Source organism: Varanus komodoensis, unplaced genomic scaffold (genome assembly GCF_004798865.1).
Source record: "Varanus komodoensis strain SLA01 unplaced genomic scaffold, ASM479886v1 scaffold4, whole genome shotgun sequence".
Lineage (NCBI taxonomy): Eukaryota > Metazoa > Chordata > Lepidosauria > Squamata > Varanidae > Varanus > Varanus komodoensis.
The window spans coordinates 32,885,080-32,894,783 of record NW_025335941.1 but is presented as its reverse complement, the minus strand read 5'-3'; positions in this window follow the sequence as shown (position 1 = coordinate 32,894,783).

The following is a 9,704-nucleotide window of genomic DNA, read 5'->3' as shown; positions in this document are numbered from 1 at the left end:
GGAGCCTCGCCCGCCAATCGCTTGGCCTAAACAGCCGTCCGTGATGGGGCGGGCCAATCGTTTCCTGCCGAAGGGATTGTTGGCTGCGCGTAGCTGGAACGAAGCTGTGTCTCCGTCCCACTGCGCAGCTCTGTCCGCGTAGCTCCTGCTCCGTTCCGTCTCCTTCCGGATGCGGTAAAATACCGTTAGCAAAGAAAGTGAATTCAGTCCGTTTCCCCGCGTCCCACAGGTAGAATTGGCCGGGAAAGCTGGAGAGAACACAGGGAGGAGGAATGTTGGAGAAGACGGGTCCATTCCTGAAAACTGTAAATAGAGCTGATTAAAGTCACCCTAGCAAGGTTGTATGCTATCGACAGTAATGACGCATGAACATCCACTGGACCAATCAAGCCATCTTCCCGTTTTTATTTTACAGATTATACAGCACTAATATGCATAATTCCTGAAAAAGGAAAGGAAAGATACAGCTATTCACAACAAAGGCGGTGATGGAGGAAAGGTTGAATACCACCGGAAAGATACTTCAGTTATTAAGATAATAATCATAACATCCATGCACTTTGCAAATCAAAACAAAAATAAAAAGGAAATAAAATAGTTTTCATACATAAAATTTGAATGAATCTGTGTACATCTATATTTTATGAGTAACAACATTTACTACTTTATTACATTTTAAACCTCCTGATAGTTGAAGCTTTTCAGGCAGCTCACAACACTTAATTAGGTTCAACCACTTCCCTAGGTGTTTTTCTGCTTCTGATACGTATCTGTGACCTCCACGCCCCTCCAGTTTTGTCAATGAGGCAAAGCAATTGCACAAATCTGGAAGCATCTCTGAACAGTGGCCAGAGTAAAATATTAGCAATCTCTGCCACTACTTTATCTACCTGCATTTTATACTTGCATTTATACTTGCATTTTATCTAGGTGGGCCTTTTTGGCTGCCTAGATAAAGGGGTGTGTGGGGGGTGGGGGAGGGTGATGCCAGTAGAAATCAGAATAGGTAAATAGCCCCAGCACATCCCATCTCTGTTTCTCCAAGCCACATTTCTGCTCTCAAAGAAGTAGCTGATGCAGTTCTTTGCACACCAGTTGCAAGGAAGGTGGGGCAGGGGCTCAGTCATTGGAATCTGAGCACAGCGGTCAGTGGACCTCTGTGCTGGAATTCTAAAATCCTGGGGCTTCCCAGGCAACCTTGGGAGGCCATAGGATTGTGCCCTTAACTATATGTGCATGAGCATGTATGTAGTGTGTACAGTTGTATTTTTATTTGTCATGGGTTTCTTATTTGTTAAATTGTTGTGTATATTTTTATTACCCACTTTTGGAATACATTCCCAAGTTGAAAAGCATGCTCAAATTATTCTTACGTGAAATAAATAAAATAATGTTGCTGAGAAGATCTCCCCTGCCCACATGTGATGGCATATGCTTTAAAATTCCTATCTTCAGTATCCTCAGCATCAGTGAATCAGTTTGGCTCAGGCATGTAGTGTGATAAATTAAGACTCACTGAGACAAAGGAATGACAGACTGTTTGGCTGCTGAATGGCTGGCACAAAGAAGTGAGGTAACAGCATTTTGCACAGAACAGCCCTGGTCCTTGGAATGAAAAGGGGAAAGCCGTGAAGGGACACTTCACATCCCACACAGTGTCTGCCGTACAATTTACATTCAAAGTAGTTAAGTGTAGTGTCTACAGATTTGTACAAATGGTGAAATGCATTTTTATAGCATCAAATTAGGACCGGCCTCTATTTTTGCAATATAACAATTAAGGTCTTGGTCCAGTTTTCCTCTAAACCTCCTGACCTGAAGGCTCACCTGCATCTTCTGCATGGTAGGAAGAATGCAGAGGGAATCTTCACCTCTCTGCTCCTACTGCCTTGCACTTCAGTTAGATTGCCAATCTCAGCCAACTAGCTGTAGTGATTCAGAGCCAGAAGGAATGAAGACTGCTGCTCAGATACATCCTATCCCATCCTGCCCCAGTCTCTCCACACCCCCGGAACACCCATTCCAATTCTTTTCTAAGCTTATTTTTATGATCTCAGAGAAGCAGCCATCAACTGTGAGATTTTGGAGACTCCAAGGGCAGAGCTCCAGCTCTGAGGTTCTTTCCCAACCTTGGATCAAAGAATTTGAAGAATCCTATAGGATCACTCTGTGTGGTCCTTACATGATTTCATCCAATAACATCACGAGTGTATTTGTATAATTTGTGAATGAAATGTTCTTACAAACCCAAGATGTTCACCCTACATGAATATGAAAGAAGAATATGAAAGACTATTAGTACTGTGTAGCAATCTGTTGAGTAACAATTATGAAAATTGGGAAGATACATGCTGGTGATATGAAAATGACAAAACTAATTTTCTGCACATTTGGTGAGAATGCCCTCTATTTAATTACTTTCTGGGAAATGTTCTATATGCAGTATCAGTAATATGCAATGCTGTATATCCTATGACCCTCTAAGAATTCCCCTTGGTTATGTATTATTGATTTAGTCCATTTCTATACTACCAATTAGCTGAAGCTTTGTTCAGCATATAGTCAAAGAAATAGTCAGAATTTATTAATGTTTGTAAAAGCATTAATCTGAGATCTTTGTTTTACCAAGTGTTCAATTTTTGCTTAATGTACATGCAATGCTATCAAAATGTTGAAACTGCTAAATGGCAAATTACCATGTTTTAAATTTCAAGCTAGATTTCCTAGCATATATATAATGATACATATACTTAGAATTCCCTAGAGGGCTGTTGACTTGGTGCTCAGGGCCCATTTGCTGCTCTTGGTTTCTTTAAAAAGTATCTATTTTGTAATATAAGGAATATAATAGGCCCCAGTGCACACAACCCAGATTCCAGTCACATGATGCTCCTATGGACCTGCAGTTGTTCACACATAGAGATGCCTCTTCTGTGCATGAATGTCAAGTGGCATGGATGCCATGTTTGGCCCAGGCCAGAAGTCTCCTCCTTTGCAGAAAATTCTGAGGCCAAAGACCCTATGAAACCACTCAAGTCTATCATTCCTTTTGAAGAGGCCACACTAGACCCTTCTGAAGCAGGAATGCCCACACTTTCTACAATCTTTCTCTTCCAAATCAAGATATCTCTTGAATTGTGCCCAGAAAAAAACTGAATTGCAAGTGTGTACCATCAGTGTGTACCATCATATTTACTGATATTTTGGGCCTCTGTCCTGGACAAGCAAGATAACAAGGGAATAATAAATGACTGCGGGAATACATAGATGAGCCACAGATAGGTTGGTTGTTCATTTTTTAGGATTGCTGCTGCAGCAGCAGGAAACAAGAAAAAATAAAACACATAGTAGAGTACATGGATTTAACAGCACTTTCTCTACAACATCGAGAAGAATGGTTCTACTAGGTTGTATTTGCAATCATGTTCTCTCTAAATATTTATATCCTTATGCATCGCCTTTTAAAGGCTTCAGAAAAGTAACGGCAATTTTCTGGAGACTGTATTCTGCCTAGGTCTATTCTCTTGGTAATGACAAAAGCAATTCTCTGGAAGAAATGTGTGCTGCCACTATTACAAGCAAGATCAACTGCTGGATCAAAACCCCAAGTACAAAAATTGAACAACCCTGTTTCATGAAGAAATTCCAGAGGGAATATACGTGCAAGCACATTAAAATTACATAGTTGCTGCTGAGTGGCAGCAGCTTGTGCAGCTGGTATTGGAATACAGCTCTGAATACAACAGAAGCAATTGCTAAACTGAGCGAACACATTTAATGCACTGGAACTATATTGCTATATTTATGTGTTTGTAATAATTGCCACACTCCTTGGGCTGTGTGCATGGTTGCATTTCAAGCAGGCAGTTAAAAAGACGGCAAATGGAAGGAATCCAATCTAGAGGGAAATCTGCACTTGGCAAGGAGTTTGTGCTGTTAGGTAGATCCAGCTGTGCATCGAGCAGCCAGTAAAGGTGCAAAACTGCCACTTAGACTCATGCCTGTCACATGCCCACCTATGGAATGAGAGTAGGTGTGAGACCTGATGGGTATGGATGTGAAATGCTATGGTGGCTCCAGCTTTTTCAGCAAGACACTCACAGTTGTCCCCCTCCTTCAGTAAGTCTGCCTTTGCCTGCTATTGTCACCAGCTGCTGTTTCTCCTCACCCTTTTCTCTTCCTAGATGTTTTGCTCAAGCGTTTCAGCAGAAAAGCACATTTTTGGCACCAGAGTAGCTACTGAAAAAACCAAGTGCCAGTTTCTAAGCTCCAAATCCCATTCTTCTCCCAATATGTATTTGTTTGAATTTGGAGATGTAAAGTTATTCCAGCATCAAGTGCTGACTCCAGGTGTTTTTTTTTGGGGGGGGGGTGCTTCCCCTCAGTGAGTCTTCCTGTCCACCACCATTGCCACCAGCTGTGATCGCTTCTCATTCTCTTTCTCGTCATTGCAGAGGGCCATGAGCAAGTAGGCCTCTTGCTCTCCTCCTCCTCCTCCTCTTAACAACCACCATTATCAAGGCCAGAGCAAGAGGCAGCTGACTGAGCAGGTTGCCATGGTGGACAGTCAGAGCAAGGGCAGTGGGCACCTGTCAGTGCACCCCTGGAGGAGTGTGGGCTCTCAGCAGGAGCTCAGCATGCCTGCCCTTGGCTTTGGCCCTAGTGAAAGGGTTACAACCCTTTCGTAGGAGTATTCGTCCTATGTGTTTGCATGTAGAGTCTCTGTGTCCTTTATTTTCAGGACAGGAAAATGCACATTCAGGTTAAATGCATAGAATTAAGAGGGCCTGGAAAGCTAATTTCAAACTGAAAACTGAAAAAGAGTAATGCATGGGTTTAATACTCTGAACACAACATTTAAAATAAACTTCTGGAAATAGAAGGAATTCCCATATTTTGGTTCGAAAAGTTTGTTTTAAACCTCACCCCTCCACTCACTATTTGGTAATTTGGATGTTGCTAAACTTCTTCCAATCTACTCCTACATTATAGCCTATACATTTTTTACCCTGAAGAGGAGCAAACAAAAAAAATCTGCAATTTAGAAACTGTGCCAGATGGATAACCACTGTTTTCCTTGCAGTTTGTGCACAATGAGCTCTTAAGGCTTAAGCATAGCTTGCTGAAACATTCAGAATATGTACTACAGGGTTTTTCAATTAAATGTCTCTGGAGACATTTCCTATAAGTACTAACTTTGACAGCTCTGATTTTGTATCTGAGGGAAATAATCAGATGATACACTATGCCTTGAATGAAAACAAACAGAAAACTCCAGCATGGAGGGAGAATGACATTGTATAGCCATTGGGGATAACATCACTTTCCAATTGTCGTAGTTGTATCAGGCGGGAACACTGTGATCAAACTTTGCTAACCCTGATGCAGACATCCAGAGAGCTTCAGCTATTGGGTGGTATAAAAACGAAATGAGTAAATATACTGAAAAGAATTCAGTGCTGACTAAAATACTGCCTGGATTGCTCTGTTACAAAAACTGATATTTCAAATGGAATGCCAAACCATGGTTTAGTGTTACCTGAGAAGCAGTGACCTCAGACCAGCATGTGCCAACTTTTCCTCTCCAGCTAGATATAACTTGGTTGCAAGCATTCAGTTATGCCCAAAACAGGGGAAATCGGATTCTTTAAATTATTATTTCTTCAAACATACCAGGATCAAAATATGGTTTATTATTCCGGATGATTAAATCATCATGTAAACTGTCCAGAGTTTTCAAAGACTGGACAATGAGACATTTGGGTTAATTTAAAAGCAGAATTGGGTGCTTCTGTTCTCTCCCTCCCAGCTACAATGGAGGAGGAGAGACTTGGGGCAGGGCATGAGCTTGAGGCTTATTTATGTTTGCCTACAAGTCTGACATACCCTCCTAAGGGGAGACACTGACCTAGCTTTTGTTCGGTGTCAATCTAAAAGTGTCTTTGTGCTCTGGCACTCCAAAATGTGGTAATTGTATTGTTCTTTTATTGTTGCTGTTATGCCACTGTTCTGGTTTTGTTTTATTTTTTGTTTATCTGAAATGTTTGTTTATCTCTGCAAAGATATTCAAGAGCTAAGAAATAGGTTTTTATGGTGGCACAATTTAGTTGTGGAGAAATGCTTAACAGTTTAGGTAGTTATTAGTTTAGGACAGAGGAGAATATGGATTAAATATATCCATATTAGCACTGAATGAGGGAGCTGATATTTGAATCTCTCTTTTACTATGAAATTCTCTGGGTGATCTTACAGCAGTCACTCATTCTGTATGTAACCTATTTCACAAGGTTTTTATGTGGATAAAAAGGACAATTCCCTAGAGAGTGGAATTCACTGTGATTAGATAGAGAGGGGCGGGGGGGGGGGGGGGGAAATAACAAATAGAAGGAAAATTGGGATCTTTCCAGAAACCCTTTACTGGCAGTAGGTACCTCACAATAAAACAGCTACAAAACAGCTACACATCAGTGCTGCTGATGTACCTACACAGTGTTGTTATTGTAAGTGTCTTTATGCTTATTGGTCATAGTAACTTCCAAATATTATGCCCATTTTTCATTACTAGATGGTGAAGACATATAGCCAGGGTAATTATGGCTGCATCCTTATCATGCGTTGCTTGTGAATAACTCAGGGACATTGATCTGGGCTAGCGACATTTGGAAACAGCAGTAACTAGACTTTTGGCCTAATGGGACAAAGAGAATCTTTACATTCTCATACAGACATGTCAATGGATTGCATGCATTAAAGGGAACTATTTATCTTCTCACATGAACACACGATCAATGGTTGTAATATATAGCTAAGGCAAGTCCTGTGCAAGTAGTCACCTGTAGTGATACCTGGCCCAACCTGCTTACTGACAGAGGAGAATTTAATTAAGACCTAACTAGTTGCACTCTCCTAGGAAGGTACTGCGTAAAAATTAAAAAACCATTTACATTGCCGTAACCTAACCATAGTGCCCAGAAGGAAGTAACCTTTAAAGGACATTGCTGGGCCTTAAATCTGTTTCCCAACTACCTGTTCCACACAGCCCCATGTCCATTGATACCTATCCTCCACTCTGTTATCATCAGGGGACAAGCAATTGTTACAGGGAATTCAGCTGGGGAGAGAGGGGTTACCTTTCTCCACCTCACATACTGGAACCTCCCCCCTCCCCCGCCTCCATATACACATCTTTTTTTAATGGCAAATTTACTTAGGGAGAATTTTTCCCATTTGTTTGGGATGATCTGGGACAGGGTATGAATTATTTCAAAAAATTATTTCATTTGAGACTACTTGGATGAAAAATACTGCCTGGCTTGCCTTGTAATTTAAATAAATCAATTTATATATAGTGATGTGAGCATGCGCTAATTTTATGCAGATTCTGTCCTATCGAGTTGACCCTGGGATCTTTTAGGGTGCAATCCAGTGGGGATGCCCATAAATCTCTAAAACTGGAGGATCACAAGCATCCTATGCAAGGCAAAAGCAGCACATGATCCATGCCTCTGTGCTCCTCCCACCCTGGATATCAGCGAGTGTCCAATTCCCTGGGTGAGGAAAGATACTGATCGAATGGATCTTCTCTCCCCGCACAGTCCCAGAATGCCCTGCGTGGCTCTTGTGATCCTGTGTTAACACCATGCAACTTAAGGACCATGTTATGTAACTGCATAACTTTGTAGCTGAGACTTGTCTTATTCTTTATTCTAATGTAACACTTCCTCCCATCACTGGAATATGTGAAAAAGGATTCAAAGTTTCACTTAACTCCAGTGGAAACATCATTGTCGTATTCTTTTTTTTAAAATTCTGTTAATTTAATATTTCCAAATACCACAAAGAGGCGTATAATGCTTCTTCAACATTGACTCGTATGAAGAGATGTCAGCATATTTTCCATTTCTGGAAGGCCTCCGTGCATGGTAGCCAAAACTTCCAGTGTGGGTATGCAAATTACTATAGTCAATGTGGAATTGTGCTGCAAATTTTCTATTCTGTTAAGATGGTTCTAGGGTGGTTTTCTTGGCATTTTTGACTACATTGGAAAAGCAACATATTTAATGTAATCTTTGACTCTATAAACAGCTGAAAATGAGGGACTCATCCCTCACGTCTTTCTGGAAGTATTAAGGACTTCCTAAATCCTTATTTGGTGTGTCAATTATTAAGAATAATGCATTGAAGTCTTTCCCATTGTGTGAATGTCTTGTCAGTGTGAATTGTGTAACCCTGAAGTGACAAAGTGCTAGTGGAGTGCCGGAGCTAACATCACAGCTCATGTTTTAATACAAAGCTTAGATAATGAAAAGGACTGTCCTCTGTGGAAAACAGATTATGCATTCCTGCCACATTGCCTGGTGACAAGGAAGAATGGAAATCAGTGACAGTGATACATTTTCCAAAGTTAAAGGCTATGCTTTCCCTTTTGTCACTTACTTTCTTAAGAATCTGCTAACAGTCTGCAATTACTAGTACATAATTACTTCCTTGTATCTTGTCAGAAGGGACACTTGACTTATGTTTCACAAAACAAATAGAAGAGCATTTAAAGTTGCCAAGGCACAGATTTGTGCGGTAAGGGATATGCTTCCATATCTAAAGGAACAAGAAGAAATATCACTTCTCCATCGAAGCCCACCGTTCCCCGAACCCCCTAGTTGTCTTGCCATATGAGCCTACCTACTGTGTGTAACTGTAATGATGATAACCATTGCCCAATTACACCGATGTTTCCCCTCATCTCCTCTACTGTTGTGTCCCTGTGTTAATTAAAGGTGGTAAACCCTCTGGGCACGGATGTATCCTCTTGCTTCCTGTAAAAAGCCATGCACATTGATGCTGTTATATACAAATAAATAATAACAGGAGGCAATTAACCTTTGCTGTGCCCCCCATCAGGACAGCCAGCTGTGATTGAGAAGCCACTTTGCAGTTCAAAATGTACCCCAGAGAAGGTCAATTATGCCTTTGTATGCATCACAGTCCCAGGCTATGTTCCCTTTCGTTGAAAATCTTTAATTGAAAGGGTACTGAAAGCTGGTAACACAGACAAACCCAAGAACAGCCCGATTTCATGCTGTTTCTCATGCAGTTCCTGTCTCACTTATAGTCTCTGTGTACTATGGGTATTTTCCTATCTCCAAAAGATGTCCTCTCACACACCTGCTCATGTGTCTTAAATTGTTACTTTGCAGCATCCTACACAGAGAAGAACTGAAGCTCAGAGCAAAGGGTCACCAAGAAGATGCTTGGTTTATATTGCTGGAATAAGACACTGGTACAGCCCTTTGATCGGGAGTTAGTGTGTCTAAGATCACTTTTTAAAACTTTTTCATGAAGAATATTACTATGTATGACCAGATAGGACAGTCTTGGATTTATTTGCTTTATTAGAACATAGGTGCTCGATGTAGAAACATTCCACATGTCCTTCACTTCCAACACCCCAGTGAACATCAGAGTAAATGTGATTCTTAATGTCCAGTCAGTTCTGTATGGACCTATTGGAGTTCAGGGTAATAGACCTCTTTCTATGGAATTCCTTGCATCTGGAGGTCAGGATGACACCAACTTTGTGTTGCCTTTATGACACCATTTTAACAAGCCTTCCTTGATTTACCAGTCACAGTAATACCACAGTTTTTAGTGGTACTCTGCTTTTAAGAACAAATTTTAATGTGGTATTTTATCATTTTTATTTTTTA